The 22,177-nt window shown below is 34.2% G+C and overlaps 1 non-coding gene across 1 annotated transcript; it reads left to right on the top strand.

Annotated features, from left to right (window-relative positions):
- The first annotated feature begins 21,429 nt into the window (after positions 1-21,429).
- On the top strand, positions 21,430-21,563 carry LOC115898020. Its single transcript, XR_004057783.1, has one exon. It is a non-coding gene; the product is annotated as a U11 spliceosomal RNA (small nuclear RNA).
- The last annotated feature ends 614 nt before the right edge of the window (positions 21,564-22,177 follow it).

Genomic DNA, 22,177 nt, shown 5'->3' with positions numbered 1-22,177 from the left:
CCGAGATGGCGCCATCGCACTCCAGCCTGGGCGACAAGAGCGAAACTCCGTCTCAAAAAAAAAAAAAATTTTTTTGTTTATCACAAAATATGAGATGAAGTTTTTAGACCATTTCTGGATTGGTATTTGTTTACACAAGCATATTTTTAAATGTATAGAGTATTGGGAAACTGAAGGAGATTATGTAGGAAATCTGTAAATGATGAAGAGTTTGTTTTAGCAATACCATACTAGGTACCAAAAATTACATATTTCTGTTAAATAGCAACATTCTGTATTACAAATAGATTCTAAAAGTCAAATGTCTCAAGTGAAAGTCTCCTAAACATTTCTAGTTACAATTAATGGGAAAGGCAACACCCACTTCTATGCATAATTCTATTCCTGCTATTTTGTTTAAGTAAAATAAATAGCAAATGATTTCAGAGGTAAATAACCATTTTTAATGGCTAAATTCGAACAAGTTTAAGTGCTAACTAGTATTTTGCATACATACCATAAGATACAAAATAGCACGTGCTTTCTATTTATATTGGTTACCAATCTTGATATTCAAGGGAAGAGTGTATAAAGTTAACAAGCAATTATTATTTGCCAAATTAGTACTCAACAAGCCTGAGTAAATAGGAAGTTTGAAACCTATCTGTTATACAGCTACTTTAATTTGCATAGCACACTGGTGTGTTTGCTTTGCAAATACTTTGCAATGAATCATCATTTGTACTATACAGTCCAAAGAAAAGCAATCAAAATTCACAGCAAGACAATGAAATTAATTATAACTGTTGAATTCTGTGGGGGTAATTCCTCCTCATGCAGGAAGATTAATTGCATTGCACTTTCCTTGCACTCCACTAAATGATCTGATGAATGTATAATCATTTACAGATTTCTCAAATGCTGAAAATTGATTACCTTTGATTAGCTCTGATCTGCACAAAGAGCTCTGACAGAGTATCAGTGAAACATTACAACATTACAGACAAAGTAACAAATGATTTAATTACCAGTGTGCTTATTAATGTTAGATTCCCTGCAGTGATCCTGGCAAATCAGGGGCCTGTAATAGACCTGTGGGTTTCACTGAATTCCATTAGGGTTTAAATAATATTTCTCACTATTTCTCAAATCCTTCTTTTCATGGCTCCTTAATAACTCTAATTAATTTTAATTTGCACAAAAAATATCCACAGCATCTTTAGAAACTTTTAATTAGCTATAAAATAAAACTCTTCTCCTCCCAAGAAGACATATATGATCAACTTTGGAGTAGCCTCACAAATAAGTTTTCATTAACAGTAGTTAGCTCTCTGTAATATTATTAAATTAAAATCTAAAACCAATGTGGAATTGCACATGTGGTCCAACTCTCCTCTTCTAGCGGCAAACAAAATGCGATTTGTTTAACAGGAACAAGTTAAAGAACAATATGGTAAAACGTTTAGATGGTAGTATAGGAAGCTTTGTCATAATACTCTTTCTTTTATTTTTAGTGCATATGTATACTTGCAACCATTTTGTTAACTGTAGTATAGAAAGCACACTGATTGAGAAGCTTCAGAGTGTGTTGAAAGAGGATTTAAAAATGCAATAGCAAGAGAACACTGGCCCAGTTAGACACAGAATGTGATGAATAATGTTGGCACAAACAAGTCAAGCTTATCTAGACTTGTACTCGGGAACATTCAGATCACTTTGGATTGGCAGCTTTTAGGGCTTTCCCCAATTTGATGCCATTATATATGACATTAAATTATTGTGAAGTAATGACAATGAAAACCCAGATGATCAGAGGAGTCAAACAGAGCGGCTTAAATTAAAATATGTGTCTGCAAGTGTTTCAAGGCAAAGAAAAATTAGAGGGTAGGCAATTAAAAGGTTGTTTAGCACAGAAATGCTGATATACAGACAACTTTATAATAATATTTTTTCACAGTGGCTTTGCAGTTCTGCAGAAACAAGGCAGTGCTGCAGGTGTTTCTGGGTGGCATTTCAAAACCACTAGCTATACAACTTCAGACATGGGGATATGCAGCCCCCAGTGCTGATGAATGCATTTATTACGTTCAGTGCTGTCAGCAGCTGAAAAGCTATCCATCACATTGAAACAGCACAGAGTCAGGAGTCTCTTTTTGTGGAGAAATATTGAAGTCAGATTGTTGATGTCAAAAGTCAAAGTATAGTTCAGCTATCTGTTTTATGAATCTGACTGAGACACATTGTGCCTGTGCGCAAACTGATATCTACCAGAGCTCATTTTAGCAAATGTGTGATTTAGAAGTCAAAAAAACATTCGTACAACCAAACTCATAGCAGGCAGAGGCTGTGGCATGCATACATAGTTTTTACATTTTAATATGACACCGTGTGGTAGTGTTTATCATCTGAAATCTAAGCCATATCAACTTTCTAGCTATGATATTTAAGATCTGTGTACTTTCAAAAAAGTATTCACACAATAAAAGAATACATTAAAATATCGCCTCAATAGCAATGTTATTGGCCTTGTTGGGCTTGATTTTGCTTTTATTTTCTTCTGAAAATCAAATCACAAAGACATGATGAATTCACTGTATTCTCAATTAAAAAAATAGACACTATTTAGGGTCAAAATGATATCAGAATTTAATAGCCACTGGGTTGCAGACACTACTTGAAGCCCCTTTTGTACACATCCACCTCATTACACTTCCAGACCTCTATTATGATATTACTTATAACGTCTGGGCATAGATTTTATACATAGTCATAAGTTCCAGACATCCCCAATAACCAAATGTTGCTGAATTCTTAGAAAACAAGAGTTAAATAGAATAAAAGAGTAAATTTTCTATCCTCAGCCCCCTCTTTTTGTTTTGCTCCTCAGTTCACCTTATTTGGAAAGATATCCATCTTTTTCTTTCCACTGGAATTTTTTAAAATTATTTTACAAAAAAAAAAAGTGAATGAAATGAAAATGGTTTGGGTGGTACATATTCATTCCTATTTAACAGAATCTTTAAACTAACTTTGTAATAGATGACACAGCTTGAAAACTATTGTTTTATTTGATCAAATCTTGGGGATCAAAGTGTACGTTTTGAGTGTATTTCTTTAAGCGAGGGCTTTGTGCCTCCGAGGTAGCATATGCTCAGAATGCTACTACACTTGCCAGCCTTCCTGCAAATTTGTGGTGTTTAACAAAAAACAAGCACATTTTTCAATTCAAGTCAGGGAGACTCTTTTATTTTTGCTGATTTCGCCTTCTTTTCTCTTTTCTAGCACAACCCTCAGGGCGCGTGATGTAATGGTCAGCACTTGCACATGGGAGCCAGAAAGCCTTTAATGAACTGCAAACTTTGTTCAATAAAAATGATTGTGTTCCAGCTTTTTTCTCCTTCCAAAGAAGAGAAAACATACAAATATCATGTAGAAAGCTTTAGGAATCGTAAAGACCTCGGTAGGTCTTAAAAGCATTATTTATTTTTAAAAGCAAGGAAAGAAAAAGCAACACATACAAAAAACAATAGCAGAGATTATTTTTATCCTAACTTGGTTCGATGACACCAGATGCAGAACAGGACTCTATGGCCTGCAGGGTCACGAGTTTGAGTCAAAACTCAACTTCAAGTTAATTGGCTGGTGTTTGGGGCTACACAAATTGAAGAGAGACATATTTGTTTCTGATGGGGAGAGGCAGGATCACTGTTCTTGAGTATCTGCACCCCCTTGCAAGCTTGTCAGGAACTCTCTCTGGTGAATAAATATCTTCAAAGCTGATACCTCTCATCTTTCCTGATAACAAATAAATAACAAGTATAATCATGATGGATTCTGAAAAAGATTAAAAAGAACAAAACAAAACACAAACGAGAGTGGGACTTTATTCCTTCCAGGTGCATATTCGAAAGCAATGTTCGTTAACTCTTGGTTTTGCCTATATTATCAAGCAAAAGTGCTGACATCCATATGCATTTAAGTAAAAGTTGATATCATATCCTAACTTTTTAACATTTTAAAATGTGCAATGTTAAACACTATAGTTAAATGGCCAGACTTTTTTGCATCCTTTTTTATTGATTTTTTTTAAAATCAATGGGAAACTTCCTTGGAATACTAGGCAGGATTATTTCCTTTTCAACTCCCTCCAGGTAGATATGTCAGGAATCATTTGAAATTCTTATATGTCTGTCAGGGGGAAAAAAATCGGCAAAAGAGAAAGAGCCACCATATGGAATTCACTAAACAGTAAACCTCTTGTCCACCCAAATTACACCAGTCCCCACATATTAGGAAGACATTGCAGAGGCTGTGCTGTATGCCTTCCAGGCAGAGCTCCATAGCCAGCAATTAGTCTATACAGTCAGAGGCCAAAAAACCTTATTGTCTTACTTGCTGTATAATTATCTGTTATGATGAACTGTGATTCTAAGGACTATTGTCTTTAAGCTTGGATCTGTGTGTAGAGTGGTTGTCTGGCTGAGACCCAAGAATGGACCTTCCTTTTAGTATCTCTGCCTGAGTGATTTCTCTGGTCTCTTCCTGGCTGGATAAAACAGAGACTGTTTCTGCATGATTTCTTGGGTTGATGAGAAGCAATTATGCTTTAAATGAAGTCATTCATGTCTGCCATTTTGTTTGCATATTTTCCAGTGTTCACCTGTTATTAAACCTGTCTTTAAACTGTAAGCTAGTTCCAAGTAGACTTTTGTGTCTAACACAGTTCGGTAATCAGAGGAAAACAAAATAGATAAAATGTTTTCTGCACAAATCACTCAAGCAAGAAATCTAATAAAGTGATTAAAATCTAAAATAGCATTTAAGAATTTCCTGGGAATTTTTATTTCTTTGAATTTCCCTCCCATTCCCTGTAAGAGGCAATTGTCTTAGCAGTCAATGTAAAAGTTACACAACTTTGTCATCTGGTGGGAGAGAAGGAAAAGGCAGAGAAAGGAAGGAGTATTAATAAATCTTATGCCTATTGTCAGAATAGTTATTGTTGTTCATTATAACATGAAAATGACATATTGGCATGTGCAATAAAAGGATTATTGGAACTACTTATCAAAAATTGATTATATCTTATAGGTCAATTTATTTAAAATATGAATTCAATAAAGATCATATAATGTAACCAGACGTAATTATTAATTAAAAGTGTATTCTAATGAACTTATGACTACTAAAAAAAGAGTATTTTTACATCTAGTCTTGTAATACAGAAATATTCCACTTCACATCTTCTGGTCTTCAAACATCTGAAAAGCAAATGCCCAAACTAGCTTATTGCACATTATTAGGTAAACTATAGCTTATAGCTATAAAAGTCACAAAACAAAACATGAGAATATTATCAATTTATCTAAACAGATCTATGTTTTATTAAATGAAGTTTTATTTAATAACTTTTTACTTTTGCCTTTTGGAAGATTTTAAATTTAGTGAGCTATTTATTAGCTATTCCTTGCTAAGAGGTATATTTTATAGACACAATTAGCTTTAGAAATAAGCCACAATGGTTGAGCCAGAATGATTTACTGAATATTTTTAATAGTAAACACAAAACGGAATATTGTTAACCAAGCTGGAAATATAACGGAACCTATGATTACTTAAATTATTTCATATAATTCTCCTTTTGGAAAAGAATCATTTTTAAAATGGATATAAACAAAAAGTAATTGAACTTTAAAACAATTTCATTTTGCTCAACTTTTTAAAATTCCCAACTAACCATGTGAGTTTGATTTTTGAGTTTCAATGAAATAAGAGAAGGGTTGCTGATCGTTTAAAAGTACTTCATTTATCACCACTGAACAGAAAGCATTTCCCCCCCGAAGAGGTTTGTACTAAGGTGACCTCTGCTGTTTAAAAATAAGGCTTGCAAAAGCCAGTCCCTCTCCCAAAATATTCAATAATCCTAAATTACAAGAATAAAAGTGGATACTGCTGTGCTTAAAAGTATTTACTAAATTCATTACTGTTTCGATTATATATGTGATTTTTAAGCTTTTTTTTCCTCGTAGCTGGGAAATTTCCTCTGTCATTTTTACCTCCTTGCATTTTGCGTACAAATTCTGACTGACTGGGATCCCTGCCATTGCATTTTCTTCTCACTAAAGGGTTTTATCTGCTCCTGGTGGGGCAAAGTCATGACCCAGAAAAAAATTGATTCATGAATTCTCAGGGTGCAAGTAAAGAAGAGGGGAAATATGCCTTGGCTGAGCTCCGACTAGTGACAATTTAAAACCTGTAATTAGTCTGAATTCAAGCTGCAAAAGGAATCTGAATTAAAAATTCATTAATTCAAACTGATATATTAACTTGAACATACTAGATCCCTCATTATAAACAGTCATTTTACAAGCTGTTGTGTTAACTGCTGGAACCTGAATTTTACTAATTTTAAAATTATTTAAAGGTATTAGAAAGACCACCAGACTATATTGTATTGTGCCTTCTCTCTGCCTTGAGAAACTCAACGTTTATCGGATTTGCTTGGTGTTAACACCTTAGCCCTAGGTTTCTTTTCCATCTCCATCCTAAATTTTGTATTTGTAAATCTCCATTGTCCTGTGGAGCACACGTTCTCATACTAGTTCCCCGGTGATGTTTCCAAGACCCCAAGTCCCCTTTAGCTAACTCCCTGACATTTTCATGAACTACACTGCTGAAATGTTATACAGTAATTAAGGTTGATACTGGGACACATTAGGCCTCCAGTACAAATTAAGATGGAAAAGATTATCATAATATTTTGCTACTCTGTTTGGTAGATTAGAATTTCTCCCTGTGGGGGACAAACAAAAAAAAAAGGTATTTCAAGGTTAGACTTCAGAAGAAAGATCAACCAGGTAGTAATGATTGTTTTAAAATCACACAAATTTTAAAATTTTCTTCGGAAAATTTGTATGTGTCGACATATTGATCCTTCAGTTATAACTCCCTTGGGACCAGTGTGCAAGCTTGTCAAGCGAGTTCGTAGGCACCATCAATGGATGGGCTCTTGAATTCAGACTAAAATTCTGTTATCACTGTGTGGAGTTCAAATCCAGGTACCACAAGCAGCTGGAGCCTCTCCAACTGTCAGTAGTGTCTGAAAAACACTAAGAGACTAAATAATTTAGATTACACTATACTGACCTGTATAATTGTTTAAATGAGTAATGCAGTCACCAACTGAAAGAGGTCAACCATCTGTAGAGGAAACACAGAATTTGGTTTCATTTCCAAACAAACTTTTGAAGAGCAAATTGTTTTTTCTGTGGGAGGTAGGGGAAAGTCTGAAGACAGATTAATGGCTTTTTCCACTAAATAAAGGTTAAGGCTTCTGTCATTTCTAGAATGCAACTTCAATAGAAAAGAAGCCATGGGGCAGCTGGTCTCAACTGCCACATAATTAGCATGCGTGGGCACTGTTTTGAGTGGGTTAAAAGGTAAGTGGCTTTGAAAATACAGTATTATTTCATTACAGGTCATCATCATTCACTACATAGATGTGTGAGTACATATGTATATAAAAAGAAAAAACTTGGCTAAGACTAAATCCTGAAGTTAGAATAACCACATTTTTCAGACAATGGCAAGCGGTTTGCTTTAAATGCAACTCTACTTAAACCTTTATCTCTAAAATATGGAGTTACTATAAATCAGATTTTTGAGATGCATACATTTAGGTACCCAGTTTACTTTGAGGAAAAAAGTGCTTATTTTAACTAGATTAACACATACTGATCAAACTCTTAGTGTTCAGGCAATTCACATTGAATTAAAGGCTGCCATAATTAAGTGCTCCTACCAACTTATTCTCCAGAACCATTACCTTCCAACGGGTTACTTGCCAGGCAAGGTGGTTTAATTATTGGATTTCTTCTATGATCTCCTGTTCTCCTGCCATGGCACCTTAACAGGCTTCTCTGATGTCTTTATGGTAAAACAAATTATAAAAGAAGACAATGGCAGAGAAGAAAGAGACTAAGTTCTGTGTGCCTATGAGCTAATTATGAATTTAATGCAATGAATTAAAAAATATATATACATATATGTATATATATGCATATATATGTGTGTATATTTGTGTGTGTGTGTATATTTGTGTGTGTGTATATTTGTGTGTGTGTATATTTGTGTGTGTGTGTATATATATATCTTTGCCATTTGAGTTTATTTCCTACACATACGCACATGTGCACACATACACATTTCATCACAAATTGCTTGAGGTAACATGCAGATAACGTTTAGTAAATTCTTTTCTCAAATGCATTTGAACACTTTGTCTATCCATCTAGCAAGAATGTTCTTCAAAATTCATCCTTGCATCATTATTCATCTGTTCTGAAGTAATAAAACTTTTTGTCATAATATTCAATGTATCAAGAAGGTATTTACATTGCATACATAAAATCTTAAGCTATTAAAATGCTCTATGGTTGTAGTAATACTCATCCAATAAATCTGCTTGTTTGGGCAATATCCACATACTGTTATCAAAATGTAATTTTGGTTGCTGCTGGTTGATAACAAATGCTAATTGGGAATGCATTCTTTTTTAGAATAAATTTTCTGAGAGACTACTGAGGGCTTGGCACTGTGAAGTATGCAGAAATAAACAAAATACAGACACAACTCCTGATTTGCTTATGATATAATATAGTCAGAATGCTAGACGTTTCCGTACCATACTCTCATGTTCTAACTTTCATAGGTAAGCACTGTCATGCATTTTTTCTCTCTCTCCCTCTTTCATGCACATGCACACACACACACACACACACAGCTTTAAACATTCCTCACATGAGCCCAGTTAAATAAAGATGAAGAAAAGGAGCATGATTTCACAAAGTATTTCTTTGTACCTGTTTGTGAGCCCTGAACGCCATCCATATTCTCCTTTCTCACTTCACCTACCTCCCCAAAATTGAAAGTAACAATGGGTGGTGAATGGTAAACTATGACCCAGTTGATAAACATTTTTTAAGTAAAAGCCAATATAATGGACTCTGGTTCATAAAAAAAATAGCACAAAATTAACAACTCAGTAGTGGATAAGAAAAGACAAAGTTCAAAAATTTTGTTCATTTTTCCAACAGGATGCATCAGTTACATTGACATAATCTTGATACACTAATGTCTACTTGTTTATCTTTGGGTTCAAACATTTCTACATTACCTATCACAATATTTATCAGATAAATTAGAAATTAAAAAACTATCATTCCAGAATATAATTTCTCAAATTATGTGTTGAATTTCTAAACAGTTTTCTGGTTTAAGGCAAAAATCATAGTTTCCTTGAATACTTCATATATGAAGTCCTTACCTCATCCCAGTCACTGGACCAAGTGCCTGGGATGTAGCAGAGAATAAACAGTTTGTTTCCTGCTCTCATAGAACTTACATATTAGCTCTAAACTATGAAAGCTATTAAACCTTCTAAAGGGGGAAAATAGCCCAATGTTTGAGGAAAAACTAGAAAGCTCAGGTATCTAAATTATCTAGATCAGCACTGTCCAATATAGTAGTCATTAGCCACTTGGGAAAATAGATGGGTGATGGGGGTTTTCAGTAGAATACAATGTGATATTTTTCAAAGACCACTATGGCTTCTCTGTTGAGATTAGTGCAACCAAGTTTATGCCATTGTCTTCGCATAATTATTAATAGTGTACCTTTTCACTCTCAAAAGTGCCCCAGTATGAATGACAAATATATGGTCACCCTAAAGTACAAGACAATAACAGTAATGAAGTAAGAGATTGATCTAGGTAGCTTGGATCATGGTGGTAGCAGTGAAATAAAGCATATTCTGCACAGGAGATGATACTTATCACACAATCCTAAATTTCCTTTTTTTAAACTTGCATCTTATTTCTTGTGGTAAAATACATACAATGAAAAGTTTACTATTTTAATCATTTTAAGTGTACAGTTTAGTGTATTATGTGCATTCACATTCTTACTCAACTATCATCACCATCTATCTCAACTCTTTCTCCTAAAAAACTGAAACTCTATCCCCACTAAACAATAACTTCCCATTACCTTTTCCTCAAGTACCTGACAACCACCATAAGACTATCTCTATGAATTTAACTACTCTAGGTATTTCATATAAGTGGAATAATACAATATTAGTCCTTTGGTAACTGGCTTATTTCACTTAGTATAGCACCATCAAAGTTCAAGCATGTTGTAAAGTATGTCAGAATTTACTTTTTTTAAAGGCCGAATAATATTTGATTATAATATTTGATTGTGTATAAAGTATATACCACACTTTACCCTTTAATACATCAGGGACTATTTGGTTGCTTCCACCCTTTGACTATTTCAAATAATGCTGCAATGAACATGGGTGTACAATAATCTTTTTGAGCCCCTTCTTTCAATTATTTTAGGTATATATTCAGAAGCAGAATTGCTGGACTATCTAATAATTCTATTTTTAATTTTTTGAGGAACCATCATTTGTTTTCCACAGTTTGCTGCACCATTTTGTATCCCAGCAATAGTGCACACAGGTCCCAATTTCTCCAGTGTCACCAACTCTGGTGACTAGTTCTGTTCTGTGTGCTTGTTTGATATTAGTCAATCTAATGGGTGTGGAGTGGAATCCTGTGTTTCTTAAGCTACAATTTGTATATCCAGAGTCAACATAGCTCATATTCCTAGAATGTCAAATTATTGCAAAGTATGGTAAAACCTACTTTTGTATTAAAAGAATAGAGTTTTTGGAATTAAATCCATTTTGCAAAAGAATTAGTCACATATATTTGTTAAGATAAAAGCTTCCATTTGAAAATACAATAGCATGGCCCTTCCCTAGGTGTCATGAAGTGCTGGTTCATTCTTCTCTCTTGGTTGAGGTGCTTGGGTGGAATAATTTGTAAAGCAGAGGAAAATTTGTTCTTACTAATACTCATACCAGATAATGTCTGCTAATATTTGAGTCTGTGGTTGACCAAATGCCTGACATACCAGATATGACTTCTACATGTTCAAGTCCTGTTACTGGAGGTAGGGAATGGCTGTCACACTAAGGGCTGATAACTATGGAAATTCACAAGTAATCACAGAACTTTCATCTTTCAGTAACCCTTTCAGCCTAATATTTCCCCTATTCCTTTACCAAAGTAAGTAGTACATAATAATGTATCCAACTTTTTTTAAAATTGAGAAATGGTATTACAAAGTAGTTAAGAGAATAGCCTCTGAAGTAAAACTACTGAAATTTTAACTTCAGCTCAAGTGCTTACTAGCTGATGGTCTGGCTGACATCAGGCAACTTACTTATCCTCTCTGTAACTTAGTTACATCACCTTTAAGACATCAACATGTACAAAACACTTTGAAAAAGACTTCAACAAATGTTTGACATATTATTACTATTTAAATTATATTAAGCATATATTCAGCGACAATAATAAATATACTATTTCTGATTAATTAGTATTAATAGTCTCTATAGTTATGAATATCTACTATATCCACCAACATATCACTCTGTAAGTAAACAAGGGCAAACATGAATTCACAGAGGAAAACCTTCAGGTTTGTAAGTTAAAAATTTTGCCTTGATTAGGAGTACAGATAAAAAAATTCTCTTGAATTTGTTTAATTTGGCATTGTTAGAAAATATCCAGATCAAGGGAACGTTTCATTTGATTTACCAGCTCTAATACAAGCCACTATTCACAAAAATCAACAGAAGTGCTTACTTCATCTAGAAATGTGTTGTTGTATAGATGTATTATATTGCCGTGTTCCACATTAATCTACCAAAAAGTCCATAAATGCCTACTGCACAACACTATCATCCGATTAGGAAAAGACATTTCAATTCTAAACACAACATGATACTTCCTTACGCAAACACACAGAAAAGTCACTAACATTTGGCAAATAATTGGCCACAATAATTGAGTTCCCTGATGACATGAAATAGTTCATGGCTACCCCCTAATTGCTATAAAAGGACAATGAATCATTACTGTCAAAATATGAACTTAATCTATCAGAATGACTACATTTAAATTTAGCTTAGAGTTTAATAATGAGGTAAGTATTGTTTTATACAGAATTTTGTTTTGTTTTGTTTTGTTTTCTATTATTGGGTTTAGAGTAGCCCTGAAGATGCCCTTACCTGGGAATAATTGGGCTAACGAAAAAGATAGTCACCAAAATAAATTTTTCCCAAAACTTAAAAATAAAAGCTTTAAAGAATTTTAACAATTCAGTGATGTAAAAAAAATGCTAATTAAGCACAAGACATTCTTCTTAGAATTGTATCATGTCAATTCCCAATTAAAATAAATGTAATATTTAGTCTAACACATAGCAGACTTAGTATATACTGTCATTTGTAGTCACCTGTGACTCAAATAATTATATTTTATCATTGATTACTAGCTGTCAGAAAACAGATATGAAATGGCAGTCAAAGGTTGGTGGAAATTTTTTAGTGATTCAACTCATTCATTCATTCATCTAAATTATAATTCATAAACCATCAAATTTACTCTTTAAAATTTTACACATTAATAGATGTTAGTATATGTACAAATTTGTGCAATCACAATCACTATCTAATTCCAATCATTTTTGTCACCCAAAAATAAACCTTTTACCAATTAGAAGTCACTTCCCACGCTTTATTCTCCCAATATCTGGCAACCACTAATAGGATTTGCCTATTTTCAATATCTCATATCAATGGAATCATACCACACATGGCCTTGATGTCTGACTTCTGTCACTTGGCATAATGTTGCCAAGGTTCATCCGTCTTGTAGCATGTATCAAAGCTTCATTTCTTTTCACACGGCAATATAATACATCTATACAACAACACATTTCTAGATGAAGTAAGCACTTCTGTTGATTTTTGTGAATAGTAGCTTGTATTAGAGCTGGTAAATCAAATGAAACGTTCCCTTGATCTGGATATTTTCTAACAATGCCAAATTAAACAAATATTATTCATTTCTGAATAATATTCTATTGTATAAACTTTAGATTTTAATTTCCTGAAAAAAAAATCAGCTCTCATTTGATAGTTTTGATACAGATTGCATTAAATCTGTAGAATAGTTTACAGAGTATTGCCATCTTAATAATATTATATTCAAATCTATTAGCACAGAATGTGTTTCCATTTTTTAGGTCTTTAATTTATTCACATTTATTAGGTCTTTGATGTATTCATAGATAACATAATTTTCTATATTGACAATTGGATTAGGTTTGTTACTATTTTACTGACGACTTTTTGTGTTTATATTAATAAGCAATATTGGTCTGTAATTTTCTTATCTTGTGGTAGTCCTGTCTGATTTTGGTGTCAGAGGAATACTGGACACATAGAAGAATTGGAAGATATTCCCTCTTCTTCTATTTTTGGAATAGTTCATAAAAGATTGGTGTAAATTTTTTTAATGTTTCTTATTTTTTTAAGTGTATGTTTTGCACTTTTCTTAAACCTGTTAGTAAGCATTTCATTCCTTTTGATGCCATTAGAAATTCAATTTTGTTTGTTTGTTTGTTTGTTTGTTTGTTTGTTTGAAGACGGAGTCTGGCTCTGTCGCCCAGGTTAGAGTGCAGTGGCGAGATCTCAGCTTACTGCAAGCTCCGCCTCCGGGTTCACACATTCTCCTGCCTCAGCCTCCCGAGTAGCTAGGACTACAGGCGCCCACCACCTCGCCCAGCTAATTTTGTTTTGTATTTTTAGTAGAGATGGGGTTTCACCGCGTTAGCCAGGATGGTCTCGATCTCCTGACCTCGTGATCTACCCGCCACTCCTCCCAAAGTGCTGGGATTACAGGTGTGAGCCACCGCGTGAGCCCCCGTGCCCAGCCTGTTCTCTTAATTTCATTTGGAATGTTAAGTGCAAGTGTAAATAAAGACAATTTTTTTTTTCTTTGAGACAGAGTCTGGCTCTGTCGCCCAGGCTGGAGTGCAGTGGCATGATCTCAACTCACTGCATCCTCTACCTCCTAGGTTTAAGAGATTCTCCTGCCTCAGCCTCCTGAGTAGATAGGATGACAAGCACAAGCCACCAGAGATGGCTAATTTTTGTATTTTTAGTAGAGACAGGGTTTCACCATGTTGGCCACACTGACATCAAACTCCAGACCTCAGGTGATCCACCTCCCTGGGCCTCCCAAAATGCTGGGATTAGAGGTGTGTGCCAACGTGCCCAACCAAATACAAGTAATTTTTGTATATCATTCTTGCATCCTGAAACCTTGCTGAACTGAATAGTTTTATGTTTGTGAATTCCTTAGAATTTTCTACATAGAAGATCATGTCATCTGTGAATACAGATCGCCTCATGTTTTTCAATCTTCATGTGTTTTATTTATTGTCTTTGTCTAGTTTCTCCGGCTAGAACCTCAAGCGAAAAATTGAATAGCAGTGATGAGAGTGGATCCTAACGTTTTGTCTGATCTTAGGATCATTCATTATTTCAACATTAAGTATTATGTTAGTTGTGGTTTTTTACAGATGTCTTTCCCATTAGTGCCTTTTTATAGATGAAAAAAAATTCCTTTTATTCTTAGATTGTGAAATGTTTTCTTGTAAAAGGATTTGGATTTTGTCAAATGCTTTTCCATTATCTGCTGAAGGGATCATGTGGGTTTTGTCCCTTATTCAATTACTATGAAGTATTAGATTGATTTATTTTTGAATGTTAAACAAACCTTGTATGCCTAGGATAAATTCCACTTGGTCATTGTGTATCATCTCTTGTATATATTGCTGGATTAGGTTTGTTACTGTTTTGCTGAGGATTTTTGTGTTTATATTCATAAGGAATATTGGTCAGTAATTTTCTTTTCTTGTGATGTTCTTTTCTGGTGTTGGTGTCAGAGTAATAATGGCTTCACACAATGAATTGGAAAGTGGTTCCTCCTCTACTATTTTTGGAAGAGTTTGAAAAGGACTGGTGTTAATTTTTCCTTAAATGTTTGGTACAATTCATAGAGAACCCATTTGGATGTGGATGTTTTTTAAATGGCATTTTTTTTAAATCAATAACTCAATATCCTTACTTATTGATTTACTCAGATTTTCTATTTCTTCCCTATATAGTTTTTGGTAGGTCATGATTTCCTAAGAATTTACTCAATTAATGTAGGTTATCTGATTTGTCCACAGGCAATTGTTCGCAGTACTCCTTTAAGATCTTTTTTCTCTCTGTAATGTTAGTTGTAACGTCTCCTCTTTCATTCCTTATTTTGGTAATTTGAGTCTTGTGTCTATTTTCTTCTTCAGGCTATCTAAAGATTTGCCAGATTTGTCATTTTCAAAGAACCAACTTTTAGTCACATTGATTTTTCTTATTTCTTTTTTATTCCCTAACTCATGAATTTTCACCCTAATCTTTATTATTTACTTCATTCTACTCACTTTTGGCTTAGTTTACTTTTTTTTTTTTTTTAGATTTTATTTTTCTCCTCAACTTCTATTTTAGGTTCAAAGAGTACCTGTGCAGGTTCGTTACATGGGTGATGTGTATATGAATAATCCCGTCATCACCCAGGTAGTGAGCATAGTACCCAATGAGTAGTTTTTCAACCCTTGACTCTTCTGGCCCTCTCACCTCTAAAAGTCACCAGTGCCCAGAGTCTATTGTTCCCGTCTTTATGTCCATGTGTAATCAATGTTTAGCTCCCGCCTATAAGTGAAAACATGTGGTATTTGGTTTTCTGTTCCTGCATTAGGTTATTGATTTTAAATCTTTGTTCACTTTTAATATAGATGTTTATAGCTATGAATTTTCCACTAAGCACTGCCTTAACAGTACCCCGCAAGTTTCAGTGTATTGTGTTTTCATTTTCGTTCATCCCAAAGTACTTTATAACTCCCTTGTGATTTCTTCTTGGACCCAGTTATTATTTAGAATTTTGTTGTTTAATTTCCACATATTTGTGAATTTCCCACATTTTTATCCATTGTTGATTTCAAATGTCACCCCTTTGTGGTCATAGAACACTTTGTATAATTTCAGTATTTGGGGATTTATTGAAAATTCTTATAACACATAGACTGTCCTGGAGAAGGTTTTATACACACTTGAAAAGAACGTGCCTTCTGCCATTGTTACATGTTGTTTTGTTATGTAAGATGCCTGTTAGGTCTACTTGGTTTATTGTTTTGTTCAAGCATTCTATTTTCTGGTTGGTCTTATGTCTGCGTTATACACATTACTCTAATTGGGGTATTAAAGTCTCCAACTAGTATTGATGAATTGTTGATTTCTCTCTTCAGTTCTGTCAGTATTTTTCCCATTCTTTTCACTTTTAACCTCTTTGTGTCAACCTTTTTAACATCATGTGTCATATAGACAGCATATAGTTGGATTGTATTTTTTAATCCAGTCTTCCAATCTCTGCCTTGTGATTTGAGAATTGAATTCATTTACATTTAATGTAATTACTCATATTTTATTATTACATATGGCATTTTACTATTTGTTTATGTCTTATGTCTACATACCACATCTTTTTTCATTTCTCTATTACTCTATTTCTCTATTATAAGAATATTTTTTGTGTCAATAGGTATTTTCTAGTGTACCATTTAAATCCAATGTCATTTCTTTTACTATATTTTTTACATTTATTTTCTTAGTGGCTATCCTGGAATTTACAATTAACATATTCACTTATAATAATCTACTTCTTATTGATACCAAGTTAATTTCAATAGTACATAAAAAATTGCTCTGTGTAGTCCCATTCACTCCCTGCTCCTTTGTGCTATTGTTGTATAATTTAACTTTCAAACATTATATGCCCATCAACACAGATTTATAATTATTGTTTCATGTAGTTTTCTTTGTAAATTAAATAGAATTAAAAATGAGCCACAAATTTAAAAACTGCATTATTATTGTCATTTACATTTAGCTATGCAGTTATATTTACTAGTGCCCTTTATTTATTCTTGTAGAGTTAAGTTACTGTCTAGTTTCATTTCAGCCTAAATGTCTTCCTTCATTATTTATTTTAGGGCAAGTCAGCTAGCAGTGTGTTTTCTCAGTTTTTGTTCATCTTAGAATATGTTAATTTTCCCTTCATTTTTGGAGGGTAGCTTTGATGGATATAGATTTCTCATTTGACAGTCTTATTCTTTCAGCACCTTGAGTCAGTCATCTCACTCTTTTCTGACTTACATGATTTCTGTTGAGAAATTGTCTGTTACAAGAGGTAACTTGCATATAAAGGTAATAACAAGAGGATCCTGTGGACATAAAAAGTCACTTTAATTTGCTGCTTTCAATATTCTTTATTTAGCTTTTGAAGTTGATTATGTTGCATCTAGATGTGGATCTTCTTGAGTTCATCCTAAGTGGAATTCATTGAGCTTCATAGTTACGCAGATTATTGTTTTTCATCAGACTTAGGACATTTTTGGCCATTATTTTATCAAGTATTCTTTTTGCTCCTTTCTGTCTCTCCCCTGCTTCTGTACCTCCTATTATGATCATGTTGGTATGCTTGGTTCTATCCATTGGGTCTCTGAGATTTTTGTTCATTTTTCTTCATTCTTTTGTTCTTGGATTTGGATAATCTCAATTGACCTATCTTCAAGTTCACTAAATTTTATTTTTGCCATCTCAAGTCTGCTACTAAGCCCTTTAGTGAATTTCTCATTTCAATTTCTTTAATTTTTAATTCTAGAATATCTGTGTCTTTTTATAATTTCTTTTTATTGATATCTATTTGATAAGATGCCATTCTAATACTTTTCTTTAGTTCTTTACGCATATTTTCCTTTTGTTCTTTGAATGTCTTTTAAATTGCTAATTTAAAGTATTTGCATAGTAAATCCAACATCTGTATTTCCTCAGTGGCAGGTTTTATTGACTGCTTTTATTCTTGTGCATGAATCATACTCTTGTTTCTTCACATGCCTCACAGTTATTTTCTTGAAACCTAGACATCTTCAATAATATAATGTGACAACTCTGTAAATCAGATTCTCTATCCCACGGTTTATTATTCTTGCTGTTGCTGTTCTAATATATTTTTTCAGTGACTTTCCAGAACTAATTCTGATACTTTAAAATTTGTATTCTGTTTTTTCTGTCATTTGTTAGCTTAGTGGTTGGCTAATGACTGGACAGAGATTTCCTTAAATCCCTGAAAGCAATAGGTCTTCCAGTCTTTGCTGAGACACTCTGTGTACATGTTGGTTCATCCCTTAAGTGTTCAGCTGGTCAGTTTTCAATTCTGCTTTAGCCTTCACTTTCTCTTTTAACAGAGCCTCAGGGTCAGGCAGAGATGAGAGGTTAGGGCCTTTTTAGGTGTTTCCTGGGCATATACGTAGCCCTGTGGACTCCTTGATTCCCAGGAATTTGTAGAAGCTTTTCAAAGTGCTCTACAGACATGTCATCTCTAGCTGTGTCTTTGGCAAGCTTCTTGTTTGCTCCAACTATTATTGCTGCCTCAGAGAGAGGTGATATCAAATAATTGCAACTGATAGTTTTCTCCCAAGGGAAAAAAAGTGCTTTGTTCAGAGTGATTTCTGAGTTGCCTCACATATAGACAAACCTTTCCCACAGTGGAGAGTTTCAGAGAAAAGCAAGATAACTCAAATGATGACAATTCTCTGAGAATGGAGTTTTGAAAAGGCATCAACCCATTGTGACCCTTCTGGTGACTGCTAAATGCCTTGTTTTCATTGTGATTTTGGGGCTGCTGGCTTGCAAGGCTAGTGCAAAGCTGGAGAAAGAGGGGTAGAATTAGGATAAATTAAAATACCACAAAGTTTGCTGTTCTTACCCAGATTCAGCCATTTTTCTTTACTAGATGTGTCTTGGATTGTTGCAAGTCTTTAGGTAATTTCCAGAGTTCTAAAAAAGATATTTAGACCATTTTTGCCCATGTTTTTATTACTTGATGCAGGAGTGAATTTTTGGAGTTCCTTACTCCACTCTTCCTGCTGCCATCCACCCAAAGTCTTTCTTGTTTAAACATCAAATTATTTATCATATTCAAAGAATGTTTCAATAGATGAATTAGAATTTTCATTAGTTCCTCTCAATCAGACTCAAATAATAGTTAATATTTACTGAATTCCTTTGGATCCTAGTGCCTGAGAATAGCTTTTGAATATGTTCTAGGTCCAATGGGTTGACTCAAATTAAAGACAGATAAAACATGGCAATCATTAAAAATCCATGCTTAGTAAACAGAGATATAATGATTTTCTTCTTATTGTTAATTAGGTCACAGCAGGCAACTTCAAAAAGGAGATTATATCAGACAATTAAAAAATCTACCAGCGACAGTGCTTATTAATTAATGATTGTGCCCCTGAGTTTTGTGAGCAGTTCAGTTCAGAAAGAAAGAAGAGAAGGATCTGCCGAGTGACTGGGTTCTCCAGTGGACCTACTAGGAAATATACAGAGATACTCTATGTTCAGTGGTATTGTATCTTTTCTCACCTAAGCCATGTTTACAATGAGACCCATTCCCATATTCCTGAAATGCTTTTAGTAGCCCCACTGAAAGGTCATAAAATAGGCTTAATTACCCTTTTCCTGGCTCTTCAAATCTTTAGATTTCACAAGCTCTTGCCTTGTTATAGCTGTGAGGGTTAATTTTATATATCAACATAACTGTACTAAGGGATGCCCAGACAGCTGGTAAAACATTATTTCTGGATGTGTTTGTGATGGTGTTTCCAGAAGAGATTAACATTTAAATCAGCAGACTGAGTAAAAAAGATCCTTTCTCACCAGTGTGGGTGGGCATCATCCAGTCCACTGTGGTCCCAAATAGAAGAAAATGTGGAGGAAGGACGAATTTGCTCTCTCTGCTTAAGATGAGACATCCATCTTCTCCTCCCTTCAGATATCAGTGTTCTAAGCTCCTGAGCTTTTGGACTCAGGCCAGGACTTATACCATTAGCCCCCCAGTTCTCAGGCCTTCACACTTAGAATGATTTACACCACCAACTTTCTAGCTTGCAGACAGCAGATCATGATAATTCTTGGTCTCCATAACTGTGTGAGTTAATTTATGTGATAAATCTCCATACATACATGCATGCATGCACACCCACACACACACATATATATATATATATATATATATATATATATATATATATATATGGCACATATATACACACACACATATACATACCAACATATGTGTATCTATATACACAATGCATGTGTGTTTATATACACACGTCATTGGTTCTGTAATAGCTAACTCAATCATTTCTGATATCAACTCTGCCAAACCTAAAATTGGTGTCAATTTCTTTAAAGTTTCTAGAAATGGATTAAAAGACTAACTTTTGCTAGTTTAGCTGGTAATTTTGATACAATTTAAAGTCAAATATTTCAAAACTATAGTTCCCTCATGGCTGAGGTAGATGGCTTACCCTGAAAGTGTCAGTGTAAAATTATTTCTGTCCTATACTTTGATGTGTAATTATACTTTTATTCAAATGCATCTTCAGGAATTTGATAAGCTCACAAGCTGCTTCTTAAAGGAAAAGATAAGCCCTGAGGGCTTTTACTCACCTCTGTACAGGAGGGAGCTCTTCCCTACAAAAAGAATTCAGTCTGACTCATGTCATAACAGCATGTGAAACTTATCTCATCTGAGACAATAAAAGCACTCAACTAGATGGCGCTGATTAGGTGTGATAGATGCATGTAATCATTGCCTAGAACTTATAGTTGTCTCTAATATTACCTCCATTTTATAGAAGAGGATGCATAGGCGCTAAAATACTGCAAAGGGCGAATCTTGCATTTGAACCTTGGCATTTTGTCTCTACAGCTGCACTTTATACTGCTACAATAAACCTTTGCAAGCTAGACATTTTTAATTCCTAACAGAACTTATATGCAAACCGTGTTTTATTAGTGATATAAACACACTCTCCTATCTAGTTTCCCTTCAAAAGCTCTAAGTGGTAGAAAATACAATATTTAGAGGAGTGTATGAGTAGTTTGTCTGATAGACTAAGAACTACCTCACAGCAAATTAAACCAGAAAGCTGTAAACTTGGGCCACATTCACTAAGCCTCCCACAATAATAGATTTCCTAAGGAAATGGTTTACAAATTATTTACCAAAAAAATGACAAGTAAAAATATTGCAAATAATTTACAAGTATTAGAATTTTGATGTGATTTCCTTGATTTTTATCTAGAGTCTACATAGGACAAACCATATAAAACTATCACTGGGTACCATCTACATATTTTGTTCAATGTCCCTTACACATAACTTTTTTCCTTTGAAAAAGTAATCCACATCTTTTACAAGTTATAAAATCCATCCTGTTTACCTTGTTACTGGCTACCAGGAATTTCTATGTGTGGGTTTAATCACAGTTAATATATTTGCTACTGTAATCATATATTTTCGACTTAAAAAAACATTTTTTTTCTGTATTCTAAAAGACTTTTGAAGAAAAAAAAGCTGCTGTTGTGAGTGATACATGCAGGGCAACTTGATTGCTCTTAGTGCAGAACTGACATCAAGGAATTTTGGAAGTATAACTTTTTGGTAGGTGGATAGCTGGTTGTTAATTAGTCCATTCTCACACTGCTATAAATACCTGAGACTGGGTGATTTGTAAGAAAAGAGGTTTAATTAGCTCACGGTTCTGCAAGCTGTACAGGAGGCATAGCAGCTTCTGTTCAGCTTCTGGGAAGGTTTCAGGAACCTTACATTCATGGCGGAAGGCAAAGGAGAAGCAGGCTCTTCTTACATGTCTGGAGCAGCAGTAAGACCAAGAGAGGGGAGACGTACTACATGCTTTTAAACAACCAGATCACATGAGAACTCACTCACTATTGTGAGAACAGCACAAATGGGGAAATCCACTCCCATGACCCAATCACCTCCCAGCAGGCCCCACCTTCAACAATGGGGATTACAATTCAACATGAAATTTGGGTGGCGACACAGATCCAAACCACAGGTGATTGTTGGTCCTGGTGCCCTTACTCATAATAAATAAATAAATAAGCCTTTTTGTGTACACATCTTTTTAAATAAGTTTTCCTCAATCCATTCGGAAAGTAAATAGATGATTTTTTTTTAAGTTTTATTAAAAAAACATCTTTCTCAAAGTTAAGGTAAAAAAACTTACATTATTTTTCTGGAAGCTAATGCTGAAGTTATTTTAAAAAACCACAAACACTACTTCAAAGAGG

This window comes from Rhinopithecus roxellana, chromosome 5 (assembly GCF_007565055.1).
Source record: "Rhinopithecus roxellana isolate Shanxi Qingling chromosome 5, ASM756505v1, whole genome shotgun sequence".
Classification (NCBI taxonomy): domain Eukaryota; kingdom Metazoa; phylum Chordata; class Mammalia; order Primates; family Cercopithecidae; genus Rhinopithecus; species Rhinopithecus roxellana.
This window is presented reverse-complemented; position numbering and strand designations above follow the sequence as displayed.